The sequence below is a fragment of the Ptychodera flava genome, chromosome 8 (assembly GCF_041260155.1).
Source record: "Ptychodera flava strain L36383 chromosome 8, AS_Pfla_20210202, whole genome shotgun sequence".
Classification (NCBI taxonomy): Eukaryota; Metazoa; Hemichordata; class Enteropneusta; family Ptychoderidae; genus Ptychodera; species Ptychodera flava.
The window spans coordinates 40,140,278-40,152,731 of record NC_091935.1 but is presented as its reverse complement, the minus strand read 5'-3'; positions in this window follow the sequence as shown (position 1 = coordinate 40,152,731).

The window sequence follows — 12,454 nt, the reverse complement described above, 5'->3', positions numbered from 1 at the left end:
ATAGGGGCTTTAATGCATATGTTATCAAGAGGATGAAATGTTTGTTACAGTATTTTTTTTGAAAAGTGAAAGAACTTCATATTACCGTAATACCGTACTACAATAGCAAGTCATTCTGTAAAGTATTTGTTTTCACTATTTATTGCAAGAGAACAGGTAAGAGTTTCATGACAGGGAAATAAATTGGTTGTTGGGTGCATACGTGCAATGTGTAATTCACAAGTCACACACAAGGCCTCCATAAGCAGACTTACTCAGTAGATGAAGTCACAGTAACACATTGCCATGATGTTTGCTGCAATGACAAGGACAGAAAGGGAAGCTGTTTGGTGCAGATAGAGACCAGACAAAGATTTATGAATCAAAGTGATTAGAAAGATGTGGAAGTTTTAAAAAATTGAAGCCATCAATGGCTGTGTTCAGCTATTTGGTTTTCAGATAGGTTTTCAGATAAAAATGATTTTTTGTTTACATGTATACAAGCTTCTACATTCACACATGACAACTTGCATGGGTACTTAAGGGTAATCGAGCCTCTAAATTTTTGACTAACAATTTCTGTTATTTTCCTCTAACAGTAAGACTTAGATGTGAGGATGAGATTACGACAAAAAAATCAATTTGTCACCAGATTTATTTGGCAGCTAGAAGGATTTGAAATACACCCACTTTATCCCATTCGTATTACAGAAATTATGGATCTCCAGTACGCGTTACCCAACTCAATATATTTACTTTCAGTTCCTTTCTTGAAATGCTGCACTTGTTTTATTTACATGTGAACCACATTGAATGATAAATGAAAATTTTAGCTATTTTTCTGCTGAAAATGTGCAAAAAAATTTATTTATCACTTCTCAGGCCTTCCAAAACAACAGTTAAAGCTGTTGCAAATTTAAATGTAATGACCAAACCTTATCCAAACTGTACAGAATTATTTAGATTTCCAATCCCACAATTTTGTTTATTTTCACATAATTATTTTTCAGATATTGCACATTATATGCATCAAATAAAAATACAGCATCACCAACCTATGTTCAATGCTACATCACTTACTATCACTGCCTCCCCATTATGTGAAATGGGAACAATCGTAATTTGATAAGAAATATGTCCTTTTCAAATTATTTTTTTTGGAAGTTTTAAATACTTTGTAAATATATCAACATTCAAGCATTTAAAACTTACAACTCAAAAATAATAATGATCATTCAATCATCACTAACAACATCAGCTTTCATGCTAAAAGCTCTGACAATAAGTTGTATGACGATAAGTTTCCATCAAAACAACGGTGTAATTTTTACAGTGAGCATGGTCCCGTACAGTGGAAGCACACATCACAGAGTGCGCGTTCTATTGTTTGCAGCTATGATGTAGCAAGTGACTGGATCCCCTTTAATGCTTATGTTATCAAGAGGGTGCAAGTTTTAAATTTCTTTTGAAAACTGAACACAATATTACAGTAACACAGCAATAGCAAGTCATTTTGTAAAGTGTTTTGTTTTCACTATTTGATTATTACCAGTATGCAGTGTGATTGAGTTCTATATGATGTTTGTGTTATCCCCTAGACAATAGCTTCAACAAAAATAATTATCAACCAGATCTTTGAAATTTTGGTATGTATATTTTGTCTCCATGTTCTTTTTAATACTTCGGTCTTTTTTGTGATTTTTGTGAAATAGACTTAGTGGTTACCTGTAGTGTCAAGAGTAACTTTTACAGTAGTACCAGATTTGGATCATATCTGATTTACTTTTATGTCGGCATGCTGTGTAACCTTGAACTTTTGTTCTTGAGATTCAAAAACTGAAATATGCTAATGGGAGACTTGTATCATTAAAATTTTTGTGTATTAAAATGGCAATGTTTCTTAATTTTGACTCAAATTTTGGCTTGAAGTTAAAAGTGATTTCCCATTCAGGTAATATCACATGGACAATCAAAGTTTTGGCCATAAAATCAGCTTCAGTCAAAAGTGACCCTCTCCCCTCCCCCAAGATAAGTTTATAAAAAGTGACCCCCCCTTGAACTGTTTTCTAAAAAGTGAATGCCCACCCCCTGTAATTATTGAAGGCTCCCATACTTCTTTGCTTTATTTAATATGCATACACATAAGATATTCCTATAGAAGTGTCTGTAGCAATAACTACATCAAATACGTTCTCTGATGGCAAGAACATGTCTCCTCTAGGTTGAAATCACAAAATCCTATGATTAAAGGAAAGTAATTCTCTCTTGTCTCCAGTAATTTACATACCATATCAAAATCTATCATACTGACCTCATTCATAAGTATGACTCAAAGTTCTCCATAGGTCATCTTTATCATTTCTACTCTTACACATTACATTTTATGAAACTTATACATGACCAGAATCAGGTTGTCCTCTTAAATTACAACATCCATTTAAGTTACATGACCAGTAGCTGTAAATTTTAGTATTATTTCTCTATTTTTATTTCATGTGTCAACTACAGATTCTTGTTCTGCTCCACTAAGCATATTGGCAGACACAGTATTCAGCTTGTCAACTCAGTCTGTACATGTGTAGACTGCATCATTATTGCTGACCAGTGAATTCTAGTCTGAACTGCAACTCAAGCATCATCAATGACTGTGCACTTTACGCCTGTGGACAATGTGTTGACAATTTGAATAGTGGGTGTTTCAACATGCAATACCATTCTGTAAGTTGGGCTTCCACTTTTCAACAATTTAAGTGGCTGATGTAAAGACATAATCAACTTCTGTTTTATATATTCAAATGTAGATACACGAACTCTGTTCCAAGTCATTATGCAAGGTCAGTGAACAATACAGAAAAATGTATAGCATTGTCAAATGAGACTTTCAAATGAGACAAAAACTTAAAATGTATCAAATGATTGTTTGTTCAAGCTTGGTGGAAGTTCATGAATAATGGCATTGGTACGTCTCCACCACGTATGGCGCGGCAGCTCGTCGGTGACTATAGGTAGGCAGATGTGCACACGTACGTTTATATAGACTCTCTCTTTCTGCATTTTCCAATATGATTTCCTAGATGTCCTTGTTTATCAACACTCTTAATTATATTTCATATTTATTCAACACTCTTTCAAATGCAAAAGAAATAAAAATGAGTTTTTTCTGTATACCTCTTTTATTGACCAAACGAGTATTGCAAAATTCGCAGAAGAAGGCAATCTTCTTTCATCATCATACTGTAAATAAACGGCGGGGCTAAAATATCAAAGGTGAAAAAGACAGAAGAATATGCAAATTCTTTCGTCTTTAACTTTCATGCATTATTTTGTCCTGGCTTGCATTGAATAATATGATTGATATATTTTAAGCGTCTTGCAGCTTTCACATTTGGTGACTAAGTAATGTTTTGAAGTTTAAAACCTCTTCACACGTATTGTTACAAGCAGAGAGTGTTGGCATTTGGATTAACTAGTTTAGCTTCCTACATGAGGTACTAGGGATGATGATTCATTCACTCAAAGTATTGACTTTACAAAGACGTGAAGTTTGTTTCAACTACGTGGCATTTATTTCCGGATAGACAAGGATGTACATGCCATGGCCAAAAGATACAACTTCACGTACGTCTTGGAGTGTTTCCCGGTATATATGAAGGGAAGGAAAAGCACTCGGTGCAGCCGGAAAGCCCGCCGATTATGACCACATATTCTTCTAAAATTACAACTCTCAACTTATGCTATCTTAGTCTGATAATAATTCTACATTATACATTTAAATTAACCATCGTTAAACATATGAACTCTTAAAATTTACATTACAAGTTACAGAGCTCGAAAGTCATCATCTTGGTTTGAAACTGATCGTCAAGACTTGCATCCAGTGCCCTTGTAAAATATGAAAATTGTCCTTATAGTCATATTATAATACAACCATAAGTTGTTTCTTACACAGTTATAATTAGCCTATGGTGTTTTAAACATCAATAAGACATTTGTCTTTAATCTATCCTAAGGCTTGCGTGAATATTGAGTAGAAAAGAAGTGATTGGCCGTTTTTGTTTTGACCTATGTGTAAGATTTGGAAATAAACCTTGGTGATTGAGTTTCCTCCGTTCCAGTACATAGAGTATTGTAGGTGTATAAAGAGACGTAAATGGGTTGTAATAAGATGTAATTCTCGATTAAAGGAGTAATATCGATGGCATAATTTTTACTAAAACTGCAGAACACAATATATTTTCCGTCTTCTTTCTACAAAGGTTTTATATTACTACGACTATTCACTTAGACAAGGATTCTCTTTGATAAAGAACGTATATCTGACGATTAAACAAGTATTCATTTGCTGTATCATTACAAACAGTGCTCAGATATGAGAGATGTCACCTTTTTGAAATTCTTATAAGCACTACATACCAAAAGTAATACATGTAATATTTCCATAATACTTATCTGTTATCATAAAGTTGTCATACACATCAACATACAAGTGCAGTAAAAATAAAATAATACGATTGGATTCTTTTACAAATCGTCTCTGCATATGTAGCTTAACACTTTTGAACCGTACGTCTTGCATGGGAAAATCTTACAACTATTACGTGCCTCGAAATATAAAGGTTTAAACTTTTATTCAAACTTCAAACCCCACTGTTTCGTAATCGAGAATGACAATCGGGGGGAGGGGGCACAGTTTGGTATTAGGAGATTACCTAAAATTTACCAACACATTAAAGTAAAAATTGTCTACACGAGCAGCAAACAAAATAAGTTTCTTGATATGTCCGAACTCTGTCTCGGAGGGGGATTCTACTATAGCATTACAAGGTAAACCACATCACCACTCATTTTCTGGTTTTAAGATGTCTGAATACTATCTTGAACAAATGACACTATGATTTAGGTGATTGTAATGGTTTTACCACCAAAAAGTCATTTCTTTCAAACACTTCAGTTATTTCAAAAACACTGTTACGCATCGAAGACCCATCTGTATTATTCAGTGAGTCGGCACGTTGCATCCTTACCGCCGTGACGTGTAACTCGTTGACAACGATGAAATGAGATAGACAATAAAGGCGAAAGTAAGACTACTGATAAATAATCTAATGTTGAAAGTAACTATAATGTCTTATAGTTATGATATCCAGCTATTTATATGATACTCAGTTTTTTAGATACGGAAAGCGCAAAGGTTACTGACGCGGCTTTGAATCACCCGCATTACTTTACACTTGTCCCAGTGAAGTATGCTACAATACTATTGTTTCAAGGCCATACAATGAATAAAGTAAATGATATTGAACATCTCAAAATAAAAAGTGATGGCTATTTAATAAGAACATGGAGGTAGCACACAGACTTCGTCCACAAAAGCATAAGTAACTTGGTGAACGAGAACGCTAATGTGGCGAGACCTGTTTAAATTTTGAGAACGAATCAATACAAGCGAGGCTTAGACAAGATTATGATAACATGACACCGTTAAGTTGTCTCACTAATAGACTGTCGTCAGTTTAGTGTCCATCGTTTGATTTTGCGACCATACGGTAACAATTACAAATCAAATGCCACAGAAGAAGAAGAAATAAAAATGTCTAATGCACTATGCAAAATTACATTCTTACAAGTACGTTATAAGCAAAGAGTGGAACGATCAAATTTTGTTGATTTAAAATGAATGTACATACACATTTTTGTTTTAATAATCTTAAATGATAAAAAGTATCATGGCATCAAAGGACGTTAATGTATCTAGAAACGTTGAAATTTTAGAAAGTAAATCAATACCAATAAGACAGAACTTGACATCGTTTGTCTCATTAAAAACCGTCCTAAAACACACTAAAAGTCTAATGCACTATACTAAGAATAATTTAACAGTCGTACTCGTCAATTAAAGCAAAAACTTCAAGGATAGAATTGTAGAAATATGACAGTACGAAAGACGAAAATGGAACAAGAGCGTGTGACGGACACCACTATGCGGGGACTGTTTCAGCTAAACCTCAGGGTGTATGGTTTGTAACATTCTTGGGTGAATGCGGATTTAATCTAAACATTATAGCTTAACATGAATTTCTTCACTAGAATTGATAAATGACGTGTTTTGAGCATGTTTATCGTCTAGTTAAACATCGTGCTAAATTGTAAGTCAGAAAAACAGCATATTTTTATGTAGCATGGAGCCATGGGTATGTCTTAATGATCTTTACTCTGTACGGAGAATCAAGTGTATGCTCCCTAGCCAACGTGAGATATGCCAAGCACATGCGGATTATGGGCAATGCACTGTATTTGAGATACACCAATTCATAAATGTCAATTCTTAATGATTTGTAATTTCTCATTTAGCAAAATTACGGGATAAGGCTGCGTTTCACAAAAAATGGTAAAGGGGCATATCCCCCCAATACCCTAAAAAAATTCAAGTCACCCTGTTATTATGATCAAATTTGTCAAGTCCACCCCATTATCATATAGCCGCATATATAATGCACGCAGAGAAAAAACAAACATGTATTGCGCAGTGGTCCTGCTGGCAGAAGTTCAACACTACCTCTTATCATCAGTTTGTAGAGCCATATGCCTACAGCAAGTTCTTACATTTATTATTTTTTAAAATCATCAGTTGAATTTTTGGATTTGTCATTTGTCAGTCTAAGCCAACATGAGTAAATACAATTCTGGCCAGGTCAATGCCCCAGCTGAAAAGCACACAAAATGAAAATTATGAGAGAGTATGCAATTGTAAATTACTGGCTACATTTTGTCAAATTATGAAAAACTGAGCAAAAGGACTTACCGAAAAACTTTTTTCAAAAGTGCAATATATATATAGCTTAGATGCTACTTATAATTAACCATACTGGAAGTAAAAATATTCTATTCCACTCTCACCTGCTTATGGGGTTATACATTTCCCAGCTTATACGATATGCAAGAGCATGCAGTTCATATGGTGATTTTGTAGAGAGACATGGCCATCTCTCTTTCAAACTGTTAAATCAAGGTTACACCAGAGCAAGACTTGTCTCTACATTCAAACGCTTTTTTGGCAGGTATCGCAAGCTGGTAGATAAATACAATATCTCTCTTCGACAAATGATCACTGATGGCATCGGTGACATTGGGCCTTAGTTAGTGACCACTACCTATCTGACTTACAGATTGATATATGGCGGGTGCCACATGTGGGGCAGGATGCGCTTACTATTTTCGAAACACCTGACATCACTTCTTGGTCTTTTGGCCAGAGGTCCATATATCTTTCTTTCATGAATTTGACTTGTTTGTACCGTCTATTTACTGTCTGTTCTGTGCTGTTTTGTGTCTATGTTTACAACTATTGTCTTACAAATTTTGACCTAGTGTTATTGGATTATGGATTGGTATGATTGCGATTATTCTATGAAATAAACGTTTTAATCTCAGAAATTTTGGTGTAATAATGGCAAATTTGGTAAAAAATAAATAATTCCATTTAGTCACACTTTATTTCATTTAAATTAGAGTCTTTACCGTTCAAATTTTTATTGTTATTGTGTTATTTTTAGTGTTATTGTGTTAAGATGTGAAAATTTCTTTCGAAACATGAACTTGAAATGATTTTAAGTGATTTTTATGAAAAAACTGTCTTTTCATTGTACATTTGTAGAAAATCAAGCATGGTGACCCATCTTTTTTCTCCAATACTTGATTATTCTCATGACAGAATTCGAATATCCATGGTTATTGTTGTGTCTACTGGTCTGCCATGTGTTGCTTTCGGGTCTGATCCTGTGTACATTATTCAAACTCTTCTTCAACTACATCAGAGTCAGAGCTATCACTATAACTGCCTGTATGCAGTGTCAGTGACACTGCCTGTAGGCAGTAGCAGGGCAGTAGCTGTATTAACTTTGATCATTTTGACAATAATTTTGTTCAGTTTACACAACTGCGTACTTGTCCTACTCCTTACAGCATGTTGAACTGTCCTTGCCAACTTGTATACGTGTACCATGCATTGGAATTATTGACAAATGACATTAAGTCTTAACTCAATTATCCTTATATATATATATATATATATATATATATATATATATATATATATATATATATATATATATATATATATATATATATATATATATATATATAATATAATAATATATATATATATATATTATATATATATATATATATATATATATATATATATATATTAAAAATTGATAACAAGTAGAAAACAGGACTTAAGCGTTACTCAGAGTTTCACGCTACATGTGTTCTCTGTAGCGATCATCAGACGACTATATTATTATTTATTATTTATTAAACGTTTTTGCAACCAGATCCATAGAAGTACAGACAGGTTGAATTCTTACAATTAAAAAATTACACAGATTAAAAGGTGCATATTAAAATTGCATTGTTAAAAGTCATAAAAATCACAAAAAGTGGTTCTAAAAGCACATACATATAAATAGGAAAGCTATCTTTGATAATTGTAAAGAGCGTAGGGGATAAAACTATTCTTAAACCTTTGTGTACGACACCTAGGGGTAGCATATTGTTTAGAGTGACAAGTCTTTCTGGTGGAGACTAAGTTGATTAAGAAGTTCAACTTGTCAGTATCAATACAAATTTTATGAAAGAAAGAATGACATAACTTCTCTCTTCTCTGATGCAATGTGTTGCATTTATTTGTAATAGATTCTTGGTAAGACTTCCCTGGGTATATGATTCGAAATGCTCTCTTTTGGACTGATTCAAGAAGGGTGCTTTGGTCTGATGTGAGGCCATTATGCCATAAGGGACATGCATACTCGACCACGGGTCTTATGATTGACAGTAGTATGTTTGTGAATGCTTTGTGCTTGAGAAAATACGGACGTTTTGAAGCTTTGTTGTAAATGTAATTAATGTGATCAGACCAAGACAGTGTATCATTTATCATAACTCCAAGGAGTTTTTGGACCTTTACCCTTTCTATGACCAATCCATTTATGACAATATTTGGAATGTCTGGTTTGTCTTTCCTAAAACAGATTAACATGTCTTTTGTTTTGTCTGGGTTCAATTTCATGTTATTTACCTCTGACCATTTAGTTGTGTAATTTACTGCCCCCTGCATGGAGCTTTGACAAAGAAAAGACTCAGACATAGTTGTATCGTCCATGAATTTATATGTCAGGACATTGGGTTTCAAATCATTTATCATTATGATAAATAATAAGGGACCGAGCCATGAACCCTGTGGTACAGCTCCATGGACTTTAATCCAGTCTGAGATCTCCTGTCCTAGTATGACACGTTGTTGCCTGTCACTTAGGAAAGCAGCTATCCACTGCACCAAAATTGCTGATATTTTCATATCTTCCATTTTCTTGATAAGAATGTTATGATCAATAAGGTCAGAAGCTTTGGAGTAGTGTAGCAGAACAGTATGTGTTGTTTTGCCTTGTTCTGCTGCCAGATACCTTTGGTGGAAAATATCAATCAAGCAGTGGGTAGTGGAGGTGCCTTTAATTGCACCGTATTGCTTCGGATCAATTTTATCTTTGACTTCTTCAAAAAGCCATGTACCAACAAACGACTCAAGTATTTTACATAATACAGGTGTTAGGGCTATTGGCCGTAGATCTTTAGACAAAATGCGTGGTGGGTTGACCTTCGGAATGGGACAAACATTTGCAGATTTCCACACTGTGGGTACGTAACCTTCACGAATTGAACTATTGTAAATTGCGCAAATGGGCTTTACCAAGGATATAAACAAAGTCGCTGAAAATCCAATAGGGATCATATCTGGTCCTACAGATTTGTTAATATATATATAATATATATATATATATAATATATATATATATATATATATATATATATATATATATATATATATATATATCTATATCTATACGCTGTAGGGAGACAGCAAGACACATCTGTATTTGATACATTTCATAGAATATTGATAAAAATATCACTAGTGCCTTTCTGCCCAAATAAAAGGTAGACTTATTGTTTTTGTGAAAAGTTAATAACATTCATACGTTTTTGATTTTTTGTTAGAGAAAAATCCCAAAAAGATGACAAAATGGTTCTAGATTTTGTTTAATTATCACTAACCGCATTAGAACCATTGGATGACATCAAAATGTTAGGAACCAAAATATTTTCAGGTCTCCCCATAGACAGAGCAAAATCTTGAAGTCCCCTCCCCTCTACTACCTCCAGAAGTTTCGAATTCTCCCCGAATTCCTCCAGCCCCCTCATCATTTTTTGTGAGCGCAGCCTAATTTTAATTTCTTCAATCACCCAATAATCGATCGTAAAGGCAGCTATTACATTGTTCTACACCCTACTTATTTCTTGATGTATATTTCGTATACACTTTCGACGGTGTTGGAATCAGGAGACAGTGGCGTGTACGTCGAACCCGCAGTATCCATCATCATTGTATTTGCATAGACTACCTCAGCTACCTTTTCTTCTGGTGGTAAAACATTCCTGCAAGGAATAAATTCTTGGAGTGTCTGTAGCAGCGTCCTCATGATTGTGACATCACCTGGTGCCTCTAGTGTCGTTTTCTTCGTTATAACATTGACTAAAAAATTGATTTGTCAAGTCATTGAATCCAATGCTGAATTTTGATCGTTGTCGTTGTCTTTTGTCTTTACCAGTGAATTTCCTTTTAACAGCTGCCATTATTACCATTATCACTATCACCAATCCAAGACCAAACACGGTGCCACCGAGGAACACTCCAAACATTACTCCGGTATGCGCAGACATTTTGGTGGACTTTGTGCCTTGCTCCCCATCGCGTTCGATTACATGTGTTGGTGTTGCAGGCGTCGGCTGTGAGACTACGTGTAAGTGGGTAGCATAAACCGCAGTAGCTATCATGAAAAAATTGATTGTTTTACAAATGTAGGTGCCAGAATGTTCCACTCTGGTTGAGTTTATTAGAAGTGCACCTCTGGGTGTAAAGAGTATTTCCTCAATAGTGCCCCTTTTACTTTTGTTCATGACTTCTCCACTCGGTGTTATCCAGTAAACCTCTGAATCAGCCACCCTTTTACATTACAGTTAAGTTTTACTGTATCACCCTCCTCAACATCAATCCAATTTATTAATTCTATTAAGTCGGGGCCAATGCAGGTCATGTTCTCTGTAGGTATGGCCATAAAATCGCGGCCAGCATAGATTTGGGGTTTTCGGCATACTAGCCCTCTTAGTTGCACGGTATTTCCCATTTGAAAAAGCCCATTATCGTCAGCCAACTGACGTAATCCGTTTAGGTGGCAATCACATACCCATGGGTTGTCATGCAGATCAATATCAATGTTGATGTGTCCTGTACCGTCGCTATCAGAAGATAACATTTCAGAGATGACTGATTCGTGCAGATAAGTCATTTGGTTTCTCGCTAGGTTAATTGTAATATTATAATAATTTGATGATAGGTTTAATCCCCTAAAAGCGGCCTCACTGATAAACCTAAGAGACATGTCTGACAGATCTAAATTTACAGAGGAGATTTGCCCAGCTATCCCTTTAAATGTATCACAACCGATGGTAATAATAGGATTCCCTCTAAATGAGATGTTAGTCAGAAACTTCCATTGAACAAAGTTGAAAGTTGGCACTCTGTCGAACGTATTGAAACTAAAATCCAAATGTGATATCCTCATTTCTAAGCTAAACAAGTTACTAGTAATACTACTTATGTAGTTGTGTGAAAGTGACAAATACCGGAGCTGTTCCATGAACGAAATGTACGGAGGTTGCCGAAGCTTGTTGTGACTGAGATCTAACTTTTGTAATAGAGACAGGCCGTCAAACTGGTCATGTGCTAGTGATGTAAGGGAGTTGTGTTGAATGAAAAGATATTTTAGGTTTTTGGTGTAGTTGAAGAGTGTAATTGGTAATACCGTTAGGTTGTTGTTGTTCATATATAACTCTCTCAGGCTTGTTAAACCTCGAAATGCTGAATGAGATACATTAAAAGCCTGCAATGTTGTGATGTTATTGTATTGGAGGCGCAATTCCTCTAGACTGGTTAGATTGTGGAATGCTTCGGATGAAATGACTGAGATAGAGTTATCGTCCAGGTATAGTTGCTTCAGTCGTGACAGGGAACTAAACACAAAAGCCTGCAATGTTGTGATGTTATTGTATTCGAGGTCTAAGTTCTCCATACTGATTAGATTGTGGAATGCTTTGGGTGAAATGACTGAGATAGCGTTACCATCAAGGTATAAGTCGGTCAGTCGTGTCATGGAACTAAACACAAAAGCCTGCAATGTTGTGATGTTATTGTAATCGAGGGATAATACCTCCAGACTGGTTAGATTGTGGAATGCTTCGGATGAAATGACTGAGATAGAATTATCCTCCAGGACCAGAATCCTTATTCGTGACAGGGAACTGAACCCTTTCATCGGAAGAGATTTTATTCTATTATTGGCGAAATTAAAGCTCTCAA